The sequence below is a fragment of the Cervus elaphus genome, chromosome 26 (genome assembly GCF_910594005.1).
Source record: "Cervus elaphus chromosome 26, mCerEla1.1, whole genome shotgun sequence".
In the NCBI taxonomy this organism is placed as follows: domain Eukaryota; kingdom Metazoa; phylum Chordata; class Mammalia; order Artiodactyla; family Cervidae; genus Cervus; species Cervus elaphus.
In genome coordinates, this window is record NC_057840.1 from 47,634,227 (window position 1) to 47,661,283 (window position 27,057).

A 27,057-nucleotide genomic window follows, 5' to 3' on the forward strand; every position below is an offset into this window, starting at 1 on the left:
GGTCTCGACGGGGCCCTCGTTCAGCTGGCATGCGCGGGCAGCCTGCTCCAGCCACCTCGCCCTAGGGGCTCCTGGCCTGGCAGACTCTCTCAGTTCAGCTCAGTCACTCAGTTGTGTCCGACTCTTTGCGGCAGGCCAGGCCTCCCTGTCCATCACCAACTCCCGGAGCTTACTCAAACTCATGTCCATCGAGTTGGTGATGCCATGCAACCATATCGTCTGTCATCCCCTTCTTCTCCCACCTTCAATCTTTCCCAGACTCTCTGGCACGTCACTGTCTAGAATGACCTAACATAGAGTGGAGATTACAATCCCTTGTCTCTACAGAAGTGAGGACGCAGGGCCCATGAGATGACTGTCACTCACATCCCTCCCCTCCCCTCGCCGGGTCCCCTGTGGTCAGAGCCCAAAGTCCACTTTGGGTCCCCATTTCTCCTGCCCCGCAGGAGATGCTCAGCACACTCTCGAGCCCTAAACGAGAGCCTGCGGCTGGCATGGGCCTGCCGCCTCAGGGACCATCCCCACTCTGGTGACAGACCCCAGATGCCCACAGCTTCCGAGTGTGTGCGGAGGTGAGTCTGCAACAGTGGTGGCCCCCGGACGGAGCTTAGGAAGGACCCACCTGGCCGGGAGCCTGGAGGGAGGTGAGTGTCTCTGAGCTCTGAATCTGAGGACACCTGCATTTTCAATTCAGGAGCCCCATAAATTACTTTTTTGCTCAAGCCAGTTACATTGTATTTTGTATCTGTAGTGGATTCTAACAGCCAGTTTGGGGGTTTTATGAAAAGCCAAACGAATTCACAGACTCCTGGAAATCCATAGAACAGAGTGTACGCTACTCTACAAAAAGAGTAGAACAAACAGTCACAGCCAAGGAGCAAGGAGAATCCTGGAGGCCAGAAGCCTGTCTTCTCATGAAAAAGAGACCACGTGGAGCAGAGGGCAGGACCAGGCAGGGTCTGGGCACATTACGGTCACCAGTTCTCTCCTGTCCAGTCAAAGGGCATTTAGTCTGTACCTGGGTGTTGATATTTTAAAACTCTTGCTCAGAAGCTATATCAGTGTGCATTTATTAGAGTCTAGATCAAATCGATGACTATCAGTTTAAATAAAGACTTTGCTTTGGTTTCATTGCTCAGTTGCTCAGTCGTGTCCAACTCTTTGAGACCCCGTGGACTGTAGCCCACCAGGCTCCTCTGTCCATGGGATTTCCCAGGCAAGAATACTGCAGTGGGTTTTTGTTTTATTCATAGTTCTTAACAAGCTGTGACCCTCCAGACAGGGCTCGCCTTGTAACCTCAACAGTACAGTCACCACCTAAGCCCCCTCTGTTCACAGGACTGCCCGCGGGGCACAGGCTCTGAGTGGTGGGTCTGTGACTCACCCACAACGCTGAAAGGGAAACCCAAGCACAGACTGTCTGTGAAGACCTCCACCTCAGGTTCAAGAACGGCAGGAGGCATTTGAGTTTAAGAGGACAATTTAGAACAAAGAGAGAGAAATCTTACTTTATGAAGCAGATAGCAAAACTGTAAGGAGATGGCTACTTCAAAAGCTTACACTGATTTAGAATGCTGCTGCTGCTAAGTCACTTCAGTCGTGTCCGACTCTCTGCGACCCCATAGACGGCAGCCCACCAGGCTCCCCCGTCCCTGGGATTCTCAGGGCTGCACCAAGCCCCCAGCAGGCGCAGATCACGAGCCCCGCAAGTATTTATGACAAGGACGGACCGTCATCCTCAGGAAAACCAAAGGGATGTCTTACAGCGTGTAGCAGGACCCTCCTGATCTTCTCAGTCCATCTCAAAGTAAATCTCTTGCAACTAAAACTTTAGTCATAACTTAGAAAATAAATCTCCGTAAAGAACCTATAATATACCTGAAAATCTCTGTTCTATTTTCCAGTGCAAGGGCCGTCTTAATATTGATACTGTCCTGCATGACAGAAAGTGGGTCCATGGTTCTTTCTACTCTGTTTTCAAAAAGCCACAAACGGGGTTTTAAGGGCTTGAGGCTGTTGGAGCCACACACACGGGAAGGACTGGGAGTTTCTTCCCTGAGATTCTAGCTCTGGACACGCTCAGCCCACCCTCCTCGATTTCTCTGCAGCTTAACTGCCATCAGTTTCCTGGGAACGTAAGTTTTCATTGATAACATGGGAGAGAGGATCAATAAAGTGGCGAACATTTACTGAACACATTTTTCAGAGCCCTCTCTCTCCTCAGCCCTTGACATGGTCCATTATATTTCTGCAGACGCTTTGTTACAATTCAAACAGCAAATGTTTGGGATTAGCTGTCTTCAGGTAATCTATTAAAGATTACCTGAAAAATACAAACTGCTTTTTAAAACTCCTCTCTGTTCATGGCTCTTAAATGTGGTGGAAATCTGTCGCAATTTTATGTTTTTAAAACAATAACACAATTACATTTCTCCTTGCTAATCTGAGCAAGTCAAAACTTTGTTGCTTACACTTTATATCACCAAACAGCCGTGTATAATGCCATCGGAAGCTTTCCTCTCATCCTATATTAAACACAGAATGTCCTGTATTTATATAAAAATCACCATCTCTGGGTTGACCCTATTCACCACCCTTCCACAGTGGTTTTTCTCATATTGTAAAAACACAAAACATATAGGCTCAGATGGCTTTAATAATAAAGTCACATCACAGATTAGAAGTATATCCACAGGGAAACAGATGAATTGCTGTCATTACGGGAGTTCATCATGTCATTAGAAACCCACTTGGGCTGCTACGTATTTAGTCTGTGTTAATGTGATGTGTGGTTTTCACAAAGCTCCTATGATTACGACAGGCGGTGTGGTTGTTAAACAGTCCTCAGTATCTACAATATCCAGGACTGTTTGCCCGAGGGCTCTCAAGGGTTAACAGTGAAGCTGGATAAAGATGTGGTCCATAGGCCCAATGGAATATTACTCAGCCATGAAAAGGAACAGACTGGGTCATTTGCAGAGGTGTGGCTGGACCTAGACACTGTCACACAGGATGAAGTGAGCCAGAAAGAGGCAGACAAACGCCATACAGGAACGCATACATGTGGGATCTGAAGACAATCTCATGTACGGAGCAGAGAGACCAGACATTGAGACAGACATAGAGAACAAACCTATGGATACCCGGGGCTGGGGGCGGTGGGCGGCAGGGTGAACTGGGGGACTGGGGCTGCCACATACACACTGCTGATAGTACAAAGTAGGAAACAAAGGAGTGTGTCTAAAGTGTTAGTCGCTCAGTCGTGCCCGGCTCTTTGTGACCCCCGTGGACTGCAGCCCACCAGGCTCCTCTGTCTGTGGGGTTCTCCAGGCAAGGATATTGGGCTGGCTTGCCATGCCCTCCTCACGGGGATCTTCCCAACCCGGGGATCGAACCCAGGTCTCCTGCATGCAGGCAGATTCTGTACCATCTGAGCCACCAGGGCAGCCCCTAACTAATGAGAACCTACCGTATAGATCAGGAAACTACGCAGTGCTCTGTGATGACCTAAATGGGCAGGAAATCCAAAAAAGAGGGGATGTGTGTATACTGTGGCCTCCTGATGAGAAAAATGGACTCACTGGAAAAGACCCTGATGCTGGGAAAGATTGAAGGCGGGAGGAGAAGGGGACGACAGAGGATGAGATGGTGGGATGGCATCACCGACTCGATGGACACGAGTTTGAGTAAGCTCTGGGAGTTGGTGATGGACAGGGAGGCCTGGCGTGCTGCAGTCCATGGGGTCGCAAAGAGCCGGACACAACTGAGCGACTGAACTGAACTGAGCACGTCCACGTTTAGCTGATTCACTTTGCTGTACAGTAGAAATGAACACACTATAAGGCAACTATCTTCCAATAAAAGAGTTAAAACAGCCACCACCCCACAGAGGGAGTGGACGCTGGGTGTGTTGGTTTGTAGACAGGAAGTACCCTCCTGAGGAAGTGATATGGAATCAGCATTAGCTAGCGGGGAGTGGGGGGCATCGCTCTGGAGTCAGCAGCCCCAGGCCACAGAGTCAACACAGGCGGGTGGGGACACACACTCTCACCCCGGCGGCCCTGCCGAGCCCTCCCCATCACGGGATAAAGCGCAGAGCTCCGGGTGGGTGTCTGGAGCCTCCAGTCTGGCCCCAGCTCTGCCACTCGCCCATCTTACGACTTTGGACATGTCAGCTTCTCAGATCCTTGGTCTCTTCATCTAAAAGATGACGGATACTGGCTGGGTGGTTTCTAAGACCTCTTCCAGCACCCAATGTTATGAGTCCCTCCTTGTAACCTGTAATATAGAGAATCTGCATTCCTGTACATGTCAAGGAACCCAAAATAAATCCTAACAAAACTTATGGATTTTCTACCCAAAGTCACAGAGAACTGCGCTGTGACACCCAGACGCCTTCCAACTTTCCTGGACAGAGCAGCTCTCAGAGGGCAGTTCACCAGGACCACACAAGCAGACTTTGGATGGTAGCGCTTCTCTGCTTTGTATTTTGGTCTCACTGCCTGCGCTTGCAATCCACAGCATCACAAAAGGCATCGGTGAGAAATGCACGGCACTTAACAGAGGTTACCCTTGGGGCCACTGCTCCCTGCTCCGACGCGGTGCCCTCCTTAGGAGGCCCTGCGGGGGACTTCTCTCTGGGCTCAGGGACAGAAGGAAAAGCGTCCGTCTGAACAACAGGGCGTGGGCTTTTGTCTGTGGTTTGAGCTCACGCTGCGCCCACCCCCTGGGCAGTCAGCAAGCTCTAGCCGGCCACCAGACGGCCTTGCCTTCCGACCTCGCCTCTGCCTTCAGATCCAGTTTCTGCCTTCTTTTCTTTGCCTCCATATTGGCACTTACTCATTTTTAAATCTCATATTGAAAATATTTGCCAACCTTATTGACATCTTCGGGGAAAAGAAGGGGTATCAAGAAGGGAATACTCCCAGAGATGTGAGGTTCAGAGCAAAAGCCCACATAGGAATGACAATGAGGATGTCACAGACCTGAGGGCTAGGGCTGGGGCTGGCGCGGGGCTGTGACCAGGGGCTGTGGCTTTCCCGCATGGATCTGTCCAGGCTTCTGAAAGTGGACCTGGGCCTGGTTCCTTAAGGCCTCAGTTCTCTTAACTCCAAAAGCAGGAGGAGACGACTTTCATTCCCAGTACAAAATCATTAGAAATATTTCTTTTAGGAGTGACTTTAAAGTGAAACATACATTTTCATGCATTTAGAGCTACAAATAAAAAACATTTATCAACAGCAAATTTGCATACAATGCATATGCACACTTAGAGATGTTCACTAAAACAAGAGAATCAGAATATCTTGCCCAAATTAAACAAAATTATATGCACATTGTTGGAAACTCACAGATTTTCTTCAAAAAAGTGCTATGACTCACAGTCCTAATATCCCTGGTATGTCAGTGATTTATAAAACCCTGTATTATAAAGCCCTTTTGCAAAGGCAGTATGTGAGATGCAATTGAAAGTAACCTCTCTAAGAAGTCCAAGGGACAGACTACAGGAGCTGTTCCGCGTGACCTGGTTTGGACTGTAGTCTGACGCGCGCTTGTCACACATGACTATTGTGTGTTTGCATTATTTCACTTTAAAATGGGCAAGCTCGGTAGGGGGCGGGAGGACTGGGGAGTCATTTAATGGGGACAGAGTTTCAGTTTGGGGAGATGAAAGCCTTCTGGAGATGGACAGTGGTAATGACTGCACAACAATTGAATAAACATGTAATGCTGCTGAAAGTGGTTAAAATGGTAAATCTTACGTCGTCTGTGTGTGCGCCTGCGTTAGCCGCTCAGTCGTATACACGACTCTCTGCAAACCCATGGACTGCAGCCCGTCAGGCTCCTTTGTCCATGGGATTCTCCAGGCAAGAATATTGAAGTGGGTTGACATTCCCTTGTCCAGGGGGTCTTCCCGACCCAGGGATCGAACCCAGGCCTCCTGAACTGCAGGCAGATTTTTTGTTTTTTACTGTCTGAACCACTAGGGAAGCTCTGTGTTATATATATTTTACTACAATTTTTAAAAGTTCTAAAAAATGTTTTAAGAGCAAACTTCCAGACCTGATTCTCTTCACCTAAAACTTTACCTTTCAGTTACAGCTGCAATAAACATCAACTTTGTCACATTTCTCTCCCTTTCGTTTCTAAAACTGCAGGAAAACCATGAGTGGACCCGGTTCCCCTTGACTATGAACATACACTGAAGAGGATGTTAAATCCATTCTGGCTGTAACACGACCTCAGAAACAGGACGAACTGAAAACAATAACAGCTTTCACTCCAGCTTCTGACCTGCTCTTTGCCTCCACCTGTGACCTATGACCCTTTCACAGAATTTCACTCTGTCTCGGAAAACAGCCAACTTGCCCTTTCCCGGCCAAGATCTGTCACGGTAGCAGGTTCCCAGCAGCAAACAGAAAACGTCGGTTCGTTTCTGGAACTGGAACCCGCCCCGTTCCAGCGCGAGGGCTCGCCTACCTTTCCGAGAAACAGTTTCCGCAGCTTCTGGCGCGGCAGCCCGAGCATCCTCCGTCCCGCGTCCGGGGCCATCGCGCGCCGCGCAGCCCGGCCGCCTCCTCCTCCCGCGGCTCTCGGGACCACGCCCCCCGCGGGGCGGGGCGGGCCGGGCCCGGTCCCGGCCGGCGGCGATCCTCCTGCCCGCCGCACTCGCCCACCGCGGGAAGGGCGCGGAGGACCAGCGCCAGGCCGCGCGGTCCGTCCCCGCAGTCACCCGCTGCGCTCCAAGCCCCAGCAGGCGGTTCGCGGAATCCCGCCAGAGTCCACGTGGACCGAGTCAAGTGTCCCAACACTCTCCTAAGAGTCAGAGGAGCCCCGAGGGGCGGGCTGTGACCCTCCCCGCAGTACACCTGTTCCCCACCCCCCCGCCCCGTCAGTCATTTACTCGGAGAGGGAGAGACATGGGGCGGGGGGCGCTAGGGGGCTAGAAATGATGCCTTATCTTTTCAGGTGGCCCCAGGTCAACTACACGCACTGATTATGCAAGAATCACCTTATCCGGTTTTAGTCCTTGGGGTAATCCTTCCACATGCATGCACAGATACACACATGCACACACACACACACATACACAACTCACACATGTACCCATGCACACAGCTCCACAGGTGCACACTCTCCCACGCACACACACTTTATCTCCGCACCTACTGCAGGCCAGCCTGGAGTACGTCCCATCTGAGAAACCTTGCTTTGCTGTCTCTGCAAACTGAGTCCCCCGCTTCCCCCGGAAGAATCAGCCTTTTGTGGCTGGCGTCAGGCTTTGTCTTGGGACAGCCGGAAGCATGCCCATGCAGCATCAGAGCCGCCTGGGAGGGCAGAGCAGCAGGTCAGAGGTGGCCCTATGCGGGTTAAGAGTTTCCTTTGTGAGCGTCTTTTTAATACATAAACAGGCTCCTCCTCTGAAGACCTAAACATGCAATATGAAAAATCCCACCAACTAACAAACAGCTTTTTAAAAAGTCAAGTGTTAGTCACTCAGTTGTGTCCAACTCTTTGGGACCCCATGGGCTGTAGCCCACAAGGCTTCTCTGCCCGTGGGATTTTTCAGGCGAGGATACTGGAGTGGGTTGCCATTCCCTTCTCCCAGGGGATCTCCTGACCCAGGGACAGAACCCTGGTCTCCTGCATTGCAGGCAGAGTCTTTACCATCTGAGCCACCGGGGAAGCTTTATGTGATAGATAACAGATGTCATGGTTAAGGATGTGGATATGGAAATATATTGGTATAAAATTATAGGGCATGAAAAGAAGGAAGAAAAGACAACAAGGAAATTCAAGACTGAAATGGACCAAAACTGCCCTATTTGGGACAGCCCACATGATATAGTCCTGTCCATCTCTTCCCTTCTCTAAAATGCTAAACATGTCTTTTCCAATAAATGAAAATAGTTGAAGTACAGTTGCTGTTTCTCAAGAAGTTACTATTCCAGAAAATTTGTTTTTCCAAAACAATTTTGCATTCATTTCATTGCTTCTGGAGCTGTATGTTCTAGTTCTTGAATAAATTAACATGCATTTATCCATGTAAATGTCATATTTATGTGCAAGTGTGCAGAAGTGTATATACACATACATATTTATTTCAGATAAACAACATAGAAGAGAGTTTTGGAAGAGTAATCACTAGGTCAGTCCTCTGGAGGGGCATTCTAAGGTGTGATATTTATTAATCATACCTTCCATTAGAAAAACTATTAGGAACTGATGAAACAGGATTTTTTAAAGGTGCATCACACACCTGCCATGACATGTGCATTTTTCCTAAAGTGGAGCCACTGGCAATTAATGCAGACTAAGGGGGAAAAAAATCACATATTGAGCTGTTACTTCGAGAACAAAGCATGGTTTGTTTCATGAGCCAAATTTTGGCAACAGAGGAAGATGCTTCTTTTTAAAAACCTCTCAATCATTGGTTTGCTCCTGAACGCTGGCACCAAACAGGGAAATTAATGGAAACTGGTGTTCTTCCCATTCTCACCAAATTTCTTGTCTCTTATTTTTATTGGACCAGGCAACTCCTCACATTTCCGTCTTGAATTCTTCTTTGTCAAATTGTCAGAAACTTAAAAGACATCCAGTTCTATTCCTTTTCCCTAAAATCAGTGCACATCTCACCCCTTGGAAAAGTCCTGGATCTTAACATCTACTTGCCATCGCTCACAGAAACGAGCATTCTTTCTCGGGAGCTACAAGAAAGTGAAAGCTACAAGAAGTGAAGTTACTCTTCACTAACAGAAGACCCAGCTCACACTGCCGAGGAGACCCACCAGCCAGCCCTGGCCCTTGCAGTGGCCGCTGCGGCCCCTCAAGAACAGGGGAGAAAGAAGTTTATGCGTCATCAAACCCTGCTCCCTGGCATTTGGGGATGGTGAAGGAGGAAATTAAACCTGGACTCTCTGGTCTTTCATTAACATTTTGTTTCGATGTTTGTAACAGTCCTTCCCTTTTTAACATCCAGGCTTGATTAGAACTCAGAATTTGTTACTGAATTTTTGTGTGGGGGCATGCGAGGCTCCAGTATCATCTCAAACACATGGACTACAACTAGAAAGCTAATTTTCAGTGTCTGCATCCTATCCAAGCCCTCGAAAAAGATGCTTATGTCACATGAGAGTGTTTTCAGCATAGCCAACATCAGGGTCACCTGGGTATGGTTATCTGGAGAAAGAAAAGTGAGCTCATTTGGGGCACAGACATCATCTCAGATTATTTTCTGTGCAGAATATGATAAAAGGCTTAAGAAATGTGTAAACATCTGCTTCTAAGGGTACATCTATCTGGTGTACTACCTGAAAGTAGAAACCCCAAGAGTTAAACAAGAAGCATCTCTACAGCATGAAAATCAGCCCACCAAACTCCTCCCCGCTGGGCGTGCGCTCAGTCGCTCAGTCGTGTCTGACTCTGCGACCCCCTGGACTGTAGCCTGCCAGGCTCCTCTGTCCATGGGATTCTGCTGGCAAGAATACTGCAGTGGGTTGCCATGCCCTCCTCCAGGGGATCCTCCTGACCCAGGGATCAAATCTGCATCTCTTAAGTCTCCTGCATTGGCAGGCAGGTTCTTTACCACTAACGCCACCTGGGAAGCCCCCAAGGGTGACAGAGTGACTGCTCATCACCTGGTCTGGTCATGGCTTACGGGAAGCATGAGGTCTGCCTTGGCTGTCCTGGGAGGAGGAATCAAGCCCAGGTTAGATGAACTCAAGCCACAGGGGTGCAGGGAGACAGTTCACTGAGAAAACGCCATCTTTCCTGCACCACACACTTTCCCCGAAACGCCTGACACAGTGCGCTTGTGGACAAGCCTCGCTCCCGTCGCCTCTGGTGGCGGCGTGCCCAGGTTCCGAGAGAGAGAGAGAATGGGGCAGGTGGAGGGAAGCTGAGTGTCTGCCTAAACTCTCCCCACCTAAAACCATCAGGGTTTTCATGACAGCATTTTGGGGTATCCCAACTGCAATTCAATTCAAACTTCCACGGGAATTAAAAGGTAATTATCTCGGGCTTAGTCCTTTGGAAATAGGTTAACAAAAAGAGAGGTTCTTTGATCTGTGGCTCAGTCACGGTCCTGTTAGATCCGGTGGCTTGTTTCAATAGAAAGCTCTCACTGTTGATAGAATTTCATTGCAGGTATATGTAAGTACGCGAACTGAATGTTGTCATGGTGACGGTGGCAATGAATTACCTTTTATTTTGTGCCATGGAAAATTGTCATGACAGTCTTGGCTTACTCATCTCCCAAATACATTCTTAAAAGAAGTAAGCTGGTCCCTGCTTGAAAGGACTTGTCAGACGGGCATCTATCCTTCAGCAGCAAAGCCAAAATGCGGGGACGATCAGGCCCAGGAAATAAACCATCGCCAGCACCTCTACAGAGCACCCATGTCGTGTTTCAGTGACACCATAACATCAGCTTTGCAGCATTAGGCCCTGTCTTCCTCTGTAAAACCTGGAATTCCACTCCTCTAGGCCCCCGCGGGATCAGACAGACCATCGCAGAGCTGAAGGGTCCGAAAGCATCAGATGTGTCCAGCTCACGACCAGCAGGTGCTTGGAGCCAGGGGTGTGGGGGGTATGGGTGATGGTCTTGTACCGTGGGATTAAATCAGGGCCATGGGGCTCCCTAAGCACCCCAGCTGAAGGGTCATTATATTTTGCAAAGTCCAGTGGAAACCCTTGCTCATGAATGAGCCCCTTCTAATAACGTGAGGGAAAAGTCTGTGAAAAGAATCTGGAAACCACAAGTGACACATTCATTTACATCCTTATGAATGTATACATGTGTATGTTACACGTGTATATTTATACATTATACATTGAATGCATGTTTATATGTATGTATAAACATATAAGAGAGGAAAACTGCTGAGACGCTCTGACCGTTTATCTCCAATAAAGGATGACAGTCCCATCCTTTCAGTAGCCGCCCAGTCGGGTGACCTGGCCTAAGCGAGGTCACGTTCACCGAGTGGCCAGGTGGGGTGAGGAGAGGACCTCAGCCCAGGCCTGTGGGCTCCTGGTCTGCCCTCTTTTGATCCCAGCACACGACCACCCTCCTAGTCAAAGTCAGTGCTGTCATGGACGGTATAAAGGACGGTCACCGTGTTCCCAGGGAGGAAAACATCCCTAAGTGAAGTCGCATGAGAAGGATCGCAGTATGAGGGCGGCATCACGTCTATGAGAGAGGAACACGGAGGCCGCGTCCTGTAGAAGCGGCCGTGGGTGCTGGCACCGTGAAGGCTCGGGCATCCCTAGACCAGCCGGCCGTGTTCCCAGGCCGTGGGCCACAGAGAGCCCGGGGCTGGCCAGCCAAGCAGCTCCCCCCTCCCCGACAGTTAATCCCCCCTTGTGGAGATGAAACGGCACTCCTGACTGCATCTTTAGGTCCTGGGTGGGATCAGACATGTTAGCCTGGAGTCTCACGTGAGGCCAACTCATAACAGGAATAGTAGTAAAAAATAGTAGCTTTGTAGATTATGAAAGCCATAATTTCCCATAGTTTAGAAAATGCCAACCTAAACTGCAGTAGAAGATGTGAGACAGCAAGCTGGAGCTTATAAGAGAGAATTGAAAAGCTTTTCTGCTTGCTTGAAAGACACAGGACTACGCATCACCTTTTGGTTGCGTGCCAGAGCGAAGGGCTTCGTTTCTTTCGGCCTTCAGTTCCTCGTCTGTGAGAGCAGTGACGACAGGGAGGAACAGTGATCCCGGGGAACTGGCTGGCCAGGGACAGGTGCTCGGCTCTGATACATGGAGAGAGCAAGTGGGAAGTGAGGGCGCTGGCTGTCACCTCGGCCTGTTAAAAATAGACAGAACACTTCCTGCTTCTCCAGCTCACCGGAGGTCAGCGTCACAATGGCCATCATTATGGCTGAGACATTTGCAAGGTGAGCTACAAATGTCAGACAAATCTCAAACCCTTTGGGTTGCTCGGGTGTATAATTCTGGTGACATCTCTTATCCTGCGTTGCAAATTGCAGTGACTTGTCAGTTAATGAATTGACTACTTCTTTTCACGCTATTTGTCACTACAGGCCACTAAATGCCCCCTTTGGTTGGTGAAATTATCTAAGACATTAGCATTATCCATCTGTTATTAAATTCCAGACATCTGTAATATAATCACCCAATGATTATAGTTATTTTAATATTTTTAGAATGACTTGAGCCTTACCTATTTCTTAAGATATGATTATTGATTAGTAGCTTAGATTTCTTTAGAAATTACAGAGAAGTATGAAGAAAAAAAAATCACCTTGGATCCTAGAACTGAATGAAAATCCCTAAGAATTTTGGGATTTTTTTTTTTTCCTATAAATCTTTTCTGTTTTGGCTGGGGGGGGAGGGAAGTAAGCTATGCTAAAATTTGGGGTCAGCTTTTCCCCCTAAGGTTAATGCTTAATTTTTCTCCAGATACCCCAAAAGGAAATTTACAGTTATGGCCTTGATCAAAGGATTTTCCTAGCTCCACATTTGCCCCTGAGTAGTTGCCACTGAAGCACTACACGCAGATTGGGAAAGACCCACAGTTACAGAAATACAGAGATGAGACCGTGTTTGACTCTTCCGTGATTGTTCAAGGAGGGAATGGGGACCAGTGCAGAGGTTTCACTGTGCTGCTTTCAGGCAGGCATCTCCTCTGCTGTTCTGGAAACTTCCCTAGGTACCCCAGGTGCCTCGAGAGGATGTCTGCACCCACTCTGCAGTCCCGGCCTGCCTTCCTTATCGGCCCCAGGTCTGCTGGTGGGCAGCAGAGATAACCACGGCCCCACACAGATGTCCACACCTCCACTGTGGCGGGAAGGAGTGAAAAGCCTTAACCTGAGCTGAGTTAGAGGGGCAGGGGCGGCTCCACTCCACAGGAGAACTTCTGCCCCTGAAAACAGGCTGAAAACCCAGATTTCCGCTTGCGACCCCCTCTGCCCCGCCCTGTTAACGACACCCGTCACCTTCACCTTATCAACACCATCAACAAGATGCAAAGTACTTCTGTGAATACTTTATCAAGAGCCTCAGGATTCAAGGCGGAGGCAAGGAAAGATTGATGAAAAAGACAGTCAAAGAGAAAAAAAATCACCCTTATTGCAAGGCTTCAAACCCTCAGGGGGATCCATCTGGTCCTGGGTGAGCAGATCCAAGCACAGTCATACAGGGCACGACAGAGAAGAGAAGCCAGCTCGGGCCCCTGCTTCAAAGCTCCAGGCCGAGAGCGGGTTTCGTGGCTACGCTGGGGGCCGCCTGCCACACGGCCTCTCTCAAAAGAGAGCGGCGGGTTAATGCGGACCAGTGTTCCCGCACACCGCAGCGCTTCCTTTTCAGAGGATTAAGTGTGAGTCATCCCCTTACTTAATTCATGTAATGCGGAGGTATCTGACAAAAGAATGGATTGTCTCTCAAATTATTAGGAATCAACACAAAATAGACACGACACCCACGCCCCGTGCGGTCAGGCCGGTGGCGGAGGGGCGCGGGCCAGGGTCTGTGCTCGGCCTGCCCGGCCTCGCCCTCCACCGTCTGCCGCATCTCCCCACGCCCCCCACGACGCCGCCCACAACACCGCCCAGTCTCAAGTCCTGCCCGGTGACCCCCGGGGAGGCCTCGCTCCTCGGCTGCAAGAGCAGGGCCCCGAGGGAGCAGTCACGTCTCTTTATTTGTAAAGTTCCCCTGAATCAGGGCCTCACTGAACAACGCCACTGTCTGAAAAGGGCATTCAGTCCATTCCAAAGCAATGAAAAAAACAGGAAGGGAGACCAGGGAAGGAGCCCAGACAGCCCTTTCGGGTGCAGAAGCCGCTCTAAACAAGCCACCCTTCTGTCTGTGAAGGGTGAGTGCTGGCCCAAAGAATTCTCCCCACTTTGGAATTTTTACCTCCTCTGTCTTCTTTTTAAATTGCTTCTTAGAATCATCCTGCCAATGCAGGAGACACGGGTTCAGTTCCTGGTCCAAGAAGATACCACATGTCTCCGGACAACTAAGCCCTAGCTCTAGAGCTCCGGCTCTAGAGCCACAACCACCGAGGCCTGCACACCTAGAACCCGGGAGTCACATCTAGAACCCAGGAGTCACACCTAGAAGGCCCGCATACCTAGAACCCGGGAGTCACACCTAGAAGGCCCACACACCTAGAACCCGGGAGTCATACCTAGAACCCGGGAGTCACACCTAGAACCCGGGAGACCCACACACCTAGAACCCAGGAGTCACACCTAGAACCCAGGAGTCACACCTAGAACCCAGGAGTCACACACACCTCGGGGCCCTGCTCCCCGACCAGAGAAGCCCACGCCCCGCAGCTGGAGAGCAGCCCCCCTCGTGGTAACTAGAGAAATGAGCGGGCAGCCACGAAGACCCAACTTGGCCAAAACTAAATCAATAAAGAGCTTCCTATAAAATCAAGTGAAGAGTGAAACCATAATAGAAAAAGGGGAAATTCAATCAGCTGTGGAGCTGGAGGCCGCGAGTAGGTTTATCAGGTGAAACAGGTTAAGGACGGGCGGCTCTGTGCCCATTAGCACCTCTCCGACCCACCTGGTAAAATATCATGCTTCCTGTCAAAGTGAAGAGCGGCACCTGCTCACTGTCTGACAGCTAAATCTGCCTTAGGGTTTGAAACAGGAGACCCCCATAATGCTCCCAGTTGGGGTAACAATCTAATGTAAAGTTTTGAAAAGTCTTATCAAAAGTACACGTGGAAAGAGAGGGGGAGAGAAGGGGAAAGGCAGACTTGTCACTCACAGCTGTCCCGAGACTTTCTCCATACTCTCGGGGTGCACCGAGGGGATGCTGTGTGAGCTCTGATTTGCGGGTTCGGTCCTCAATGGGGCTTCCCGGGTGGCGCAGTGGTGAAGAACCCGCTTGCCAATGCAGGAGACGTGGGTATGATCCCTGGGAAGATCCCCTGGAGAAGGGAATGGCAACCCACTCCAGTATTCTCACCTGGAGAATTTCATGGACAGGGGAGGCTGGCGGGCTACAGTCCATGGGGTTGCAACCGAGTATGACTTAGCGACTAAACAACAGTCCTCAATATAAGAAGGAATTCCTGCTCATCATCCAGGGATCTGAAAACAGAGCCAACCGTTTTCACCTACTCAGGGGCCAAGAGCTCCAGAGGGGCCCTGGCCACCCGGGAAGCCCCTCCTGGGCCCCTGGGCGCCTCGACTTTGGAGGTAATCCAGGCCTGATAGAAACAGCCTCCTTGAAGAGCGTTTGGGTCCTGTCTGCTGCTCTTGCAGGTCACACCTCGTGGGCCTGGCCACTGACTGCTGAGGGAACGGTTCACAAAGGGCCCTGCACCCCCGCCACACCCCAGGACCCCGTCTGTTACCCACCAGACTCCTTTTCTTTGCCTTTGTTCATTTCTACGACCGAGAAGAATCCCTGCTGTTTAGTGTGGTTGGTCTAAACGTGGAGCGTGATAAAGTGTGAACAATGAGCTCGATTTTCCAGCAGACACGCACTTTCCCATGAATCCCTGGGCTTCCTTATAAAGCTGAATAAAAGTTTTGCTAAGAATCATCAGCTGAAAATGAGAAGTGAAAGTTGCTTAGTCATGTCTGACTCTCTGAGACCACGTGGACTGTAGCCCACCAGGCTCCTCCGTCCATGGGATTCTCCCTCCAGACAAGAATACCGGAGTGGGTGGCTGTTCCCTTCTCCAAAGGATCTTCCTGACCTGGGGATCAAAGCTGGCTTTTCCACATGGCAGGCAGATTCTGTACCATCTGAGCCACCAGGGAATTCTTTTCTTGAACAGATTATAAAATAGACTGAGAAAAGGTTATGAAGATAGTATGAAAGGCCAATTTCCTGCTACTACAACATATCTCATTTTCTGAGTTTACTGACATTAGGATGCAGTTCCAAGCGGTATAGACATCTGTCTAGTCACCAGGCTGAAATAATTAGGGCCATCTTGAGATTTTATATAGCCAGAGATCATTGATCATTCACTTTTTATTCTACTGACACAATTTTTATGTCTAATAAGGAAATCTAATTCATACAAGATGATGATATTGAGGAATTTTTTTCCAAACAAATTCTTCATATTGGGCTGTTAATAAAAATACAATGAGACTCAGAGAGGAAACCCCCCAAATGTATGAAAAGTAAAACACTGGTATTCAGTGATAAGCATTGTTTATGTCAGCAACCAAATGCAGGACTGGCTACTCTTGGCCCCAGCTTCCTCTGCTCCAAGATTACAGATCCTGGAACACAGGGGCTCCGCAGGGCCCTGGGCCCCAGTCCCACAGTGAGTCACAGAGAAGCCGTCACTTTTCAGAGCAGCTCCAGAACTACATGGGTTCTGGTGGCCCACCACCTGGACAGGGCCAGGGAAGCAGGACTCTTAGAGTCCAGCGTGCCGACAACCAGGAGCAGTTCTGTCTAGTATGACCAGGACGTGGTTTGATGTATTCACGTAAATTAAATAAGCCTGACCCACACCCGGGCTTCTGTGACCTGTCTGGAACCCACAGGGATCGGGCCATTGTACCTGCCAAGCCCGTGGAGAATCTATAGGCTGGACAATGAAGGCCGCCGCTGTTCGCGGGCACAGGTCGAGTTATTATTGCTGGGAGACACAAAATGTCCATAAGTCCATCTTATAACATCCCTTACCCATAATGTCAGTATTTCAACCAGACAGCTGCTCAAAATATTACAAGAAATCTACCTCCATCCAAAATGATTCATTTTAGGCCAGATTCCTAGAAGAGCTTCCAGAGGACCCTGAACTCCGCACACAGTAGAATCCTAAAGATGGCCAGCCACCAGCCCACTGGCCCCGGGGGGACAGCCCTGCCCAGCTCTGATGTCTCATTTGCTCGTCGTGAAGGCACGGAAAGATTTCAAAGAAGCACTGTGCATGAGGTCACACGCGCCACCTCCCCAGTGGCTTCGGATTCAGAATGAAACTGTCTTCCTGGAAAGCTGGGTGACATTCCCAGGGTGACGCGCAAGACAGACCCCTGCTGTATGAAGACGTTATTACACAACTCTGGGCAACATCGGAGAATTCAAATCGTACTGCAGGGGGGGCGGGGGCGGCTTCCGCTCTTCCAAAAGCACACCACTGTCTCTGCTGGCCTTTGGGCAGCTTAAAACAGCCCCCAAAGCGAAAAAGACTTCACGCTGAACGTTTTTTAAAAATGTAAGTGATATTCACGTGGAGAAAAACAAGCCGAGCTGGTGTCACTTACCTTGGCCGACACAGCTGTCTTCGTCTCGAGCGAGGGCGGGTCACCCTTGTCCTGTGGGGGCAGAGAGTGGAGAAAAGTCCTTTAAGTCACAGGACGTCCTGGACGGTCGCTGCTCAGGGCGGACAGCTACACGGACACTCACCAAGGCTGGCAGCTTTTTGTTTCTGAACATGAATCTCCACATGGTTGTCAATAACTTGAGGAGTTTCACTAGCTCTCAGAAAGCCCGTCAGTATAAACACCGAAAGAAGGGAACTTGCAAACTTTTGTGCAACTTTTACATTCAGCCAAAGGAAGTGATGTCCCATACCCAACCTCAAAATGTAACCGAAAAAAAAAAAGTCACTTGTTAATCTCCAGACACACAGCCTTCGGCTAAGGAGCTGTGGTTATCACTGAGGGCCGGCCAGCATCTTAGGGTGACCTTGAGGCCCTCCGTCCCAGAGAAGGTGCTCATTCAGCTGCAGCAGGCAAGACTTCTAATCTGTAAATAGCCTAACGGACACCGAATTAAAACTCCAATCACGTTCGGCCATAGGGGTTCGGCCTGGAGACGCACACAGCTCCCTGCCTCTCCTTGTCTAGACTCGAAACTACCATAACCTGAAGATTTTAATTAGCACCACGACTTGAGGGTCTCGAGAACAGAAATCACAGCTCTGCCTGCTTCTGCACATAGCATCCTGGGGGCACACTTGTCATTTTCCAATGTATTCCTCATTTTGCCTCTGTTCTCTGTTCTGAGGCTCAAATCCACTAAAACATGAGCTGGAGAAAGTGGATAAACTTGTCTCTTTCACCCTTGACTAATAACTGTAGCTCAAGGCTCAGAAGACAGAAAGGCCAAACTCCCTTCTCCATGACTTTGGCCCCCCTCCTGCCTAACAGGCTATAGGAAGGGGGCCCCATGGAGACCACACCTTGAGAGAATTCCTGGTCACCAGCGCTGCAAGTTCACCTGCAGTGCCGCTGAGTCTTCACACCGGTGACAGGGCGGGTACCAGCCAGGTCTCCAGTTCCCTTATGTCCCTGCCCCTCCATGGTGGATGGAGTTTTACAAACTCCCAGATCCGGTAACTCAGAGCCTCTGGAGACGGAACCCCAGCCCATCAGCGTCCGTACCGCCTCCAGGTGCGGCCAAGGCCGCAAGCCCCGCTCCGCGTCCGTCTGTCCTTGCTCTCCGACCCCCAGCTGGACGATGAATGTGGAATGGCAGGAAGACGCTTCCTTCTATGTGATCTACTGCTTATTTCTGCAGCTCCTACCCCGGCCTTTGCTACACGGGGCATAAGGGGCAAACGCCTGTGGTCTTTCTCCCCCCAGTTTCTCCCTCCTCGGCAAACGTCCCCTTTCCTCCAGTGGGAAGCAGATTCCACACAGGCTGGTGAAAGTGACCCCACCGCTGCACTTCCCCACCACGGGCAGGGGCGTGACTCAGGCCCTGTCATTCGCCTGGTGCAGTGCCCGGCACAGAACCCAGGCCAGGGAAGGCCTGTCCAGTCCGGGGAGCCATGGGGCCACTGCGCAGATGCTCTGGAGTTTGTTGGCCGGGAAATGGGCCTGGGATCAAAGAGGGAGACAGAGTCAGCGTGCTGCTGACAGTTTCAGGACCGTTGGATTCAAAGCTGCCAGAAGCCATCTCTTTTCAATGACAGGAGGAGATAAACTGCCAGTTTTAACTTCAGCTAGTCTGAGCTGGTTTCTGCAACTTGAAAAGGAGGCCTAATGACACCTAAGTGGTACGTTTACAAATAAATGCCTAATAGCAAGAAATGGGGGCCCCTAAAACCCCACAACACGTTGCGTTCACCCACTACCTCTCTCAACCCACAGCCAACCCCAAAAGGAGCACCTTCTCATGTGGGGTTCACCCTGCAGGGTCTCCTGACCCGGCCACCTGGGAACCTGGGGGCTGTACACACAGACCACGCAATGTCTGGGACTCTCCCTGAAAAAGACCTGGGGATGAAGTGACAACGCTCATCATTCTGCAGACACACCAGCCCCGTCGTCCCCTTCTCTCCCTCTGCTGCCCCCCAGCCGGTCCCCCCGCTCCACGGGCAGCCAGACCCAAATGTGGGCATGTGGAGCAGGGGCTTTTCCAACTGCAGAGTGAAGCCCCGGGTCCTCCTACTCTGGCCCCGTCCTGGGGGTGCTGGACAGCGCAGAGCGCCCTCCCCATCCCGCTTCCACTGGAGCAGGAGAGCCGGGGGCAGGTGCCGGGGAGCCAGAGAGGGCGGGGGGCGGACAGGCCGCTCCGTCTGGCCCGGCAGGAAGTCCTGCCTCTGAGTCAGCCCCTCTCCGCTCCTCCCTCCTCCCCAGCCCATCCCGTCACGTCCCCGCCGCCGCGCTCTCATCCCAGTGTGTCTGCGTGATTTCAAGACCGTCACGCTAGCCCACCATGGAGAACAAGCCAGAGGAGAGACGGTGCAAGACCCCTCGTCCGAGCAGACTGAACTCCAGGTGCGTTTCGTGAAGGGGAAACTGGTCAGACAAACCTGGGCAAGCAAATATTTTTGTGCTTTGTGGATTTGAAATAAAATACCAGAGTTTTCTAAGCCAAGGATCAATGACCATTTGGGGAAGACTATGGCTTAACGACCTTCATAAAGGCCCAGAGAGCAGCCATGTGTCACGGGACACACACGAGGGCCACATGCTCTGTGTTCAGTGTTGGGATTTCTGGCCTGGATGGCGAAGCTTCCCTCGATGCTTGTGGGTCTTCTCAATATCCGGTTTTGAGTATGTAAAGCTGACAGTCCAGTCTTATAATGTAAGAAGGTCAGCCTCATTCCCAGAGTCCCTGTTTCCTGGAAGGCTCGGTGCATAGTCCTTAGATGCCGAATTTAGACAGGCAGGCAGTTGATTGAATATGCTCTTAATTCCCAAATGAAATTAGTGGGGTTGACTCTTGGAAAGCCAGGGTGTGCCTGGAGGGTCACTGGTGTCCTGAATTCACCAATGTGCACAGAAGTGATGGCTGCTGGTCTCAGAGAAAGCTGGGGCTCCCGCTCCCGCCCAGCCCCTCCCCAGCCAGCACTGCTGACCTTCCAGGAGGAGCAGCCGCCGGGGGCGGGCACCCAGGCTGTGGGACAGCGGGCCAGAGTGTGCTTCCAGGCACCAGGCGCTAGGCAAGGCACTCAACCACTGTGCCTGGGTTTCCGAGTATGCAAAGTTGAGCTGAGGTGGTCTCGGGGAGCCCAGAGAAACAAGCTGTATGTGTCAGACGTCTGGCATGCAGGAGCCTCAAGCAGAGTTGAGCTTGGGGATGATGCAGGAAGAGGAAGGGTCCCCCAGGTGCAGCAGTAAAGAGGAGCCCCAAGACAGCCCACGCTGCTCTGAGAGCACTGGCCTGTGCGTCTGTGACCCCCAGGAGTCGACCTCCAGGGGCTTGACTAGATCTAAGGGTCCTTTAGGACTTCCCTGGTGGCTCAGACGGTAAAGCGTCTGCCCGCAATGCGGGAGGCCTGGGTTCAAACCCTGGGTCGGGAAGATCCCCAGGAGAAGGAAATGGCAACCCACTCCAGTACCCTTGCCTGGAGAATCCCATGGATGGAGGAGCCTGGTGGGCTGCAGTCCATGGGGTCGCAAAGAGTCAGACACGACTGAGCGACTTCACTTTCTTTCGCTTTCAAGGGCCCTTTATTCCACCTGCCAGCTCAGGAGGGTGAGAGAGCAGGGCAGAGACAGCAGAGGGCAGCAGAGACACTGGCACCCAGGACTGTCCGGCTTGACCGGAAGGCCACACTGGACGCCGCCTGGGGCCTACTCCTTATACAGAGGCCAGAGATCAATTTAAGGGTCTGCCATTTGGAAGCATTTAGAGATGACCAAAACAGCGCCCTGACGCTGTTGGGCTTATCCAGCAGACCCTCTGCCGTACTGAGTCACAAACGTCTTCGGATGGTGGCGGCGTGGACGCCCACCCCCGCCCCCAACTCCCACGGCCCTGCGGCAGGGCGGCTGCAGACGGTCGGTCGGCCCTCCGGCCCGCGGCCCTCGGTCATCGCGGCGGCTTCCCCGCCCAACCTGCATCGTCCGCCAGGGGGCAGCAGAGGACGCAGCCTGGGAGAGCCCGCCCCCCGCCCCGGACGCGCGCGGCTGGACAGTCCGCTCCTGGGGCCTCACTGATGCGCACCCGGGGATAAGGCGCTGCCCTCACGCGGGGACCGACTGGAGGAAGGCGGGCTTGTTCTCCACAGCCTCCCCTTTCCAGACCCTCCTTAGGACCCAAAGCTCCAGAGGTCCATGGGCTGTCTGGCTTTTTATGGACTCCAGTGGGTTAATGCTTCCCTGGTGCGGTCACACAGTAAAGAATCCGCCTGAAACCCAGGAAACGCAGGTTCGACCCCTGGGTCGGGAAGATCCCCTGGAGGAGGGCATGGCAACCCACTCCAGTATCCTTGCCTGGAGAACCCCATGGACAGAGGAGCCCGGCGGCTACAGTCCAGGGGGTCGCACAGAGCCGGACAGGACTGAGCGACCGGGCAGAGCAGAGAGGGTCACAGGCGTGTCCCAGCCTCAGCCGTCAGCGGAGGAGCCCGCCCTCCGCAGCCGCTTGCTGGTTTCGGGGCTGCGCCCCGTGTCCTTTCCAGATAAAACGAGTCAAGGCGAGTGTGGCGGGTCCCAGGGGAGGCCACGCCTGTTCCGAACCGGCGCCCCTCCTAGCGGGTCATCGCTCCCTCCCCTCCGCCCCGGGGCCGGGCCGGGCCGTGATAACTGGGAGGAGAGCAGCTCAGAGCACATCTCCCCCCACGGAGCGGCAGATAAAAGCGCCCAAGGGCTGTCTCAACTAGCGCACTTAGAGGGCAGGGGGGGGGGGGGCACAGAAAGGCGGCTCAGTGAATAAGTGAACTGTGAGGAGGAAGGAAGGAGCAGAGAACCCCCAGGGGCTAAGAGAGGGGGGCCAGGGGCGGACCCCCACTGGGAGGGTGCACATAACAGGGGATTAAGCATTTAGAATGTCTAATTTGACGGTATTTAGTGCACCCATGGTGTTGTGTAGGGCGGCCCAGTGGTAAAGAATCCGCCTGCAATCCCAGGGTCAGGAAGATCCCCTGGAGGAGGGCATGGCAACCCACTCCAGTGTTCTTGCCTGGAAAGTCCCATGGACAGAGGAGCCTGGTGGGCAGCAGTCCATGGGGTCGCAAAGAGTCGGACACGACTGAGCAATTTAGCACGCAGTGTTCTGTAACCATCACCACTATCCAATTGCAAAACACGTTCATCGCTTTGAAAGAAAACCCCATACGCATTAGGCAGTCACTCCCCGCTCTCCCCCAGCCCCAGCCTGGCCCAGGTCCTGGCCATGCAGTCTACACTCTGTCTCTGTGGATGTCCCCTCTGGAAGCTTCTCATCAGGGGAGTCAAACTGCAGAAACACTTAAAGCAAGGTTCACTTCACATGGGGCCCTGCAGGGGGCGCTCTCCCTCGCGCCAGCCTTGTGTCACCAGAGAGAAGACGCGGGTTGAGACTTACATTTTAATGACGGAGGACACTTTTCACCTGGGGATGTCACCTCTGGCTTTAAGAGAAGAAGGACGGTGGCAGGGCTTGCAGCCAGTGAGAAACTCCAGCTCTTCCCCAATAAACTTTGGTTCAAAATGACCCTCACCAGTTTCCCCCTAAAATGTGGCCCGCTTGTCTCAAGCGGCAGTTCCTCTGCTCTCCCCAGACAAACTCATTTTTGCTCACACAGAATTGCTCTCTGCTCTAAGGCTGACAATGTGTGGCTTTTTGTGTGGCTTTGTCCACATTGCAGCGTGTGTCTGGACCTGATTGCCTCGTTTGTCCACCCGCAGTCTGCTTATCCATTCCTCTGTGGACGGACACTCCAGCTGCTGCCAGCTATTGGGAATTGTGAGCAGTGCTGCTGTGAGCACGTGTGTACATGCATGATCATGCATGTACACAAACACACATGCATGTGTGTGTGTGAGTCCCTGGGTATATATCCAGAACTAGAATTTCTTTGCTCCTACAAACAGCAGGAGGGTAGAAAATTGTATCCAATGGCAGCTGGTGCATATTTTGAGAAACAGGAGGTCTGACAGTCTGTCACACGGGGAATAAATGAATGAACCACTGTGGAGAGGACGTCTCAATACCAGTTAATCTGAAAATGCACATATCTTGTGGTCAACAATTTCACTAGACTAGGGACAAAAATTCTAGCATATGTTCATGAGACATTGAGCACCGCTTTAAAGAACAAAAAAAAATGGAAGTCATCTAACTTGGCTTCTTGGTAAGGGAAGGGAAAAATAAGCTGATATTTTTCATACCGTGAAATACTACATAGCACTCAAAAAGAATAGAATAGAACTACATAATTGACAGGAATAAATTTCAAAAATTAAAAAGTTTCAGAAGGAAACATAGACTATGATTCCACCTATGGTAACATCACTGATAAACATGAACTATTGCGGGCTGAATCGCACTCCCTCAGAGACTGAAGCTCTAGCTGCTGGTGCCTTAGAAGGTGACTGAGGGGGACACGTGGCCTTCACAGAGGCGATTATGGGGGACACGTGATCTTCACAGAGGCGATTACGGGGGACATGTGGCCTTCACAGAGGCGATTACGTCAAATGAGACCACGTGGCTGCCCGAGTCGCGTATCAGGAGAGACCAGGGCCCAGACACACAGAGGGCCGCCTGCCTGGGACACGGGGGAGATGCCAGCCGTCTGCCAGGCCGGGAGACACATCTTGGAAGAAACCACTCTGCTGACACCTTGATCTCGGGCTTCCAGCCTCCAGAACTGGGAGGAGCTAAGTTTCTGTTATTTCAGCTGCCCAGTCAAGACCTTCGTCACAGCAGCTCTAGCCGACTGAACAGCCTCGGAAGCCAGAGCATCCCTTTGTGGGGCCACCCAGAACAGCCAGAGAACCAGATCAAAATAGTCATTGAGTGTTTAAACAATCGTAGTAATTAGACTTGAAGTATAAGCCAATCCCAGACAGTGAAGAGCCCACTGGGATTATTTTGTGGACATTTTAACACACTACTTATACTTTTTCTGCACCTGTAGAAAATTCCCACTTATCTTAAATAGAGACTCAAGTGTCCTCAACATTGCTTTGCAAATCAATCCAGTGTGGTCAGCAAACCCAGGCTGGACCCTTTTCCTGACTCTGAAATGCTCTGTGCCAAGCTGTGGACCCAGCTCGGGCAATAACACATGTGGCCTGTGGCCATCTTGTCCAAATGACAACTGAATCCGAGTAGAACGTCAAGGTCTTCTCCCAACCTTTGAGGACCAGAACTCTGTCTAAAGAAGCAGTATGGTGGACCACAGTTCAGAGAGAACATTAACCATCTCGTTCCTTCCTCTCTGCCTCCGTTTAAGAAGGCCACCAGAATAAAGCGGGACTGGTTCTCAGTCCTGGGGAGCAGGGCCAGCTGCCCTGACCCCCCTCCACCCCCCAGCACAGGCTGGGTCCCTCCAGGCCTGATCGGCAGGTCAGAGGAAAGTGGCTACACAGCTGAGGCACATCTCAGACCTGCGTGTGAGCCAGGTCCTTAGAATAAACGTCTTTTCTTTCTCGTTCAGCCTGTCTGTCTGTCTAAGAGACATGGGTTTGATCTCTGAGTTGGGAAGATCCCCTGGAGGAGGGCATGGCAACCCCCTCCATTATCCTTATCTGGAGAATCCATGGACAGAGGAGCCCGGCAGGCTACAGTCCACGGGGTCACAAAGAGTCGGACATGACCCAGCAGCTTAGCGCAGCACACCCTGCTGGTCTGTTTCATTGGGGAACCCTGACCAGTTCAGGCCCTTTCGTTCACACCGCGGCTCTCACTGCTGAAGACAGAAGAGTGTCCCAGTCCTCGTAATTCTGAAGCCTTCCCGCTTGATGTAAAGCCTCTCCCTGCCCAGGAAGCAGGGGCGGGACCTGGGCTTTCTCTCTCAGACACTCCACGTGGCGCCACCCACGAGGCTGCCCGGGCAGCTCAGCCCAACTCTGCGGGCCTGCGGACGGAGAGAGGATTTGCTCTGCTGGTTTCTGGGAGCTGTGGCTCTTTTCTCCTCCTTACTACAGGCTTGACTGTTTCTAAAGTAATTACCTTCTGCACACAGTGTTCCAGAAAACACCTGAGGAGCAGCAGTTTAGACGCCTGCCTCCCTCGGTCCCCACGGTAATCCATGACGTGCAAGCATCCACGCTTCTTATGATGAGACTAACAAAGGCAGAGGGTCAGGGCTTTTTCCAAAATCACACACCTGATGGAACTGGGAGTGAAACTGAGATCCAAAGCCTATGTTCTTAACCATTATAATTTGCTTCCAATCATTTTGCTTTTTAAAAGCACTTATGAAAAAGGGGGGAAAAAAAGCACTTATGGTTTTACTCCCCCAATCTTGTCTATATGAGATTTCAGTCACTCAAATGTGTTTTTAGAATGTGTTAGATATTTTGCCAAGAGAAGCCTATCTCTCTTCCCCTTTGTTTGAGAAGGTCAATAATCTGACAAAATAATATCAGATAATAACTGAGCACATGAAAGTTGTCTTGCTTTTTAACTCTAAGACCAAAAGGATTTTGACCAATGTGACCAGAAAAATATGCAAAGTTTCTTCCCCAATAATCCCTGATAAGCACTTCATATGACGCGAGGAAACCGGAATATATACCATCATCACCCTGATCATCAGCAGTGAGGAAAGCTGATGTCACTGCTAACTTCTACCCCCCATGGCGAAGCATCTCCACTTCTGTTGTTAGTCACTATGGACCAGGGCTTCCCAGGTGGCGCTAGTGGCAAAGAACCCACCTGCCAAATGCAGGAAACATGAGACCCAGGTTTGATCCCTGGGTGGGGAAGATCCCCTGGAGGAGAGCATGGCAACCCACTGCAGTATTCTTGCCTGGAGAATCCCATGGACAGAGGAGCCTGGCGGGCTACAGTCCTTGGGACCACGACTGAAACATCTTAACACGCATGCACGTGGGCCAGGACAAGATAAGAACACACGAGTGGCCGTGGGATGGGCTTGCTATCTCCCCCACGCCCCGTGGGGCAGGAGGATTTGCATTGCCGGGGGTCGTGGGGGTGGTCTCCAGCCCCTCTCTAAGTGTGGCTGCTTCCGGCAACCCCCCAGTGACTCCGCATCCCACCCGCCTGACCCTGTCCTCCACGTGGTGCTGAGCGCACCTTGACTTTAGCTGCACATCACCTGATGGAAACCATCCAGTGTGGGAGGAGGCTGGAGCAGTAACACTGCTGGGCGTGTGTCTGGGGGCACAGCCTGGGGAACCGAGTGGATGGATCCAGCATCTGGCAGCTGACTCACACCCAGGCCTGGGCACCCGGACCATCCGAACTGGGGACCCACGCTCATGTGCCAGCCACAGGGGCAGCTGTAAAAGTGGGCACTGAGGACCACACGGTCACCACAAAGATGCTTCAAGAGAGGGAAGCCCAGTCAGGGGACCTTACTGAGCTGCCTGATCTCGTCAAACTCACCAGGGTGAAGAGCAAACAGCAACACCACCCGCATGTCTTTAATTTTCATTCTAAAGCTCTAATTTTTAACCACAAACACAGCACTAAACTGAAGACAAAGCTAGAGCTGTCAATGAAATAAATAAGCTGAGAGCTTTAAGTCTATGTGAAGAAGAATGTGCTTGCTACATTTAACTTCCCAGCAGAGCCAAAACACTGATTCATTGCTTTGGAAAATCAGATTTAAAGAAGAAAGAGGGTCTTCCCTTGGAATCCACTCTAAAAAAACAAAGACGAATCCACCTCAAACGCAGAGGACGTGGGTTCGGTCCCTCGTCTGGGGACTAAGATCTCACACGTGTGTGTGCCTGCTAAGTCGCT

At 51.4% G+C, this 27,057-nt stretch overlaps 1 protein-coding gene across 3 annotated transcripts in view; it reads right to left on the reverse strand.

The window, feature by feature from the left end:
- Nucleotides 1-17,241, reverse strand: part of RPS6KA2 (ribosomal protein S6 kinase A2) — a 279,856-nt gene extending 262,615 nt beyond the window's left edge. For 2 of the 3 annotated variants that reach the window (XR_006338071.1, XM_043888661.1), the window contains exon 1: nucleotides 17,223-17,241. The gene's annotated coding sequence lies outside the window, so the exon portion shown is untranslated. Of the gene's footprint in view, nucleotides 1-6,480; nucleotides 6,501-17,222 lie in introns of those variants that run through there. The other variant, XM_043888663.1, reaches the window with a different exon arrangement.
- Between the last annotated feature and the right edge of the window lie 9,816 nt (nucleotides 17,242-27,057).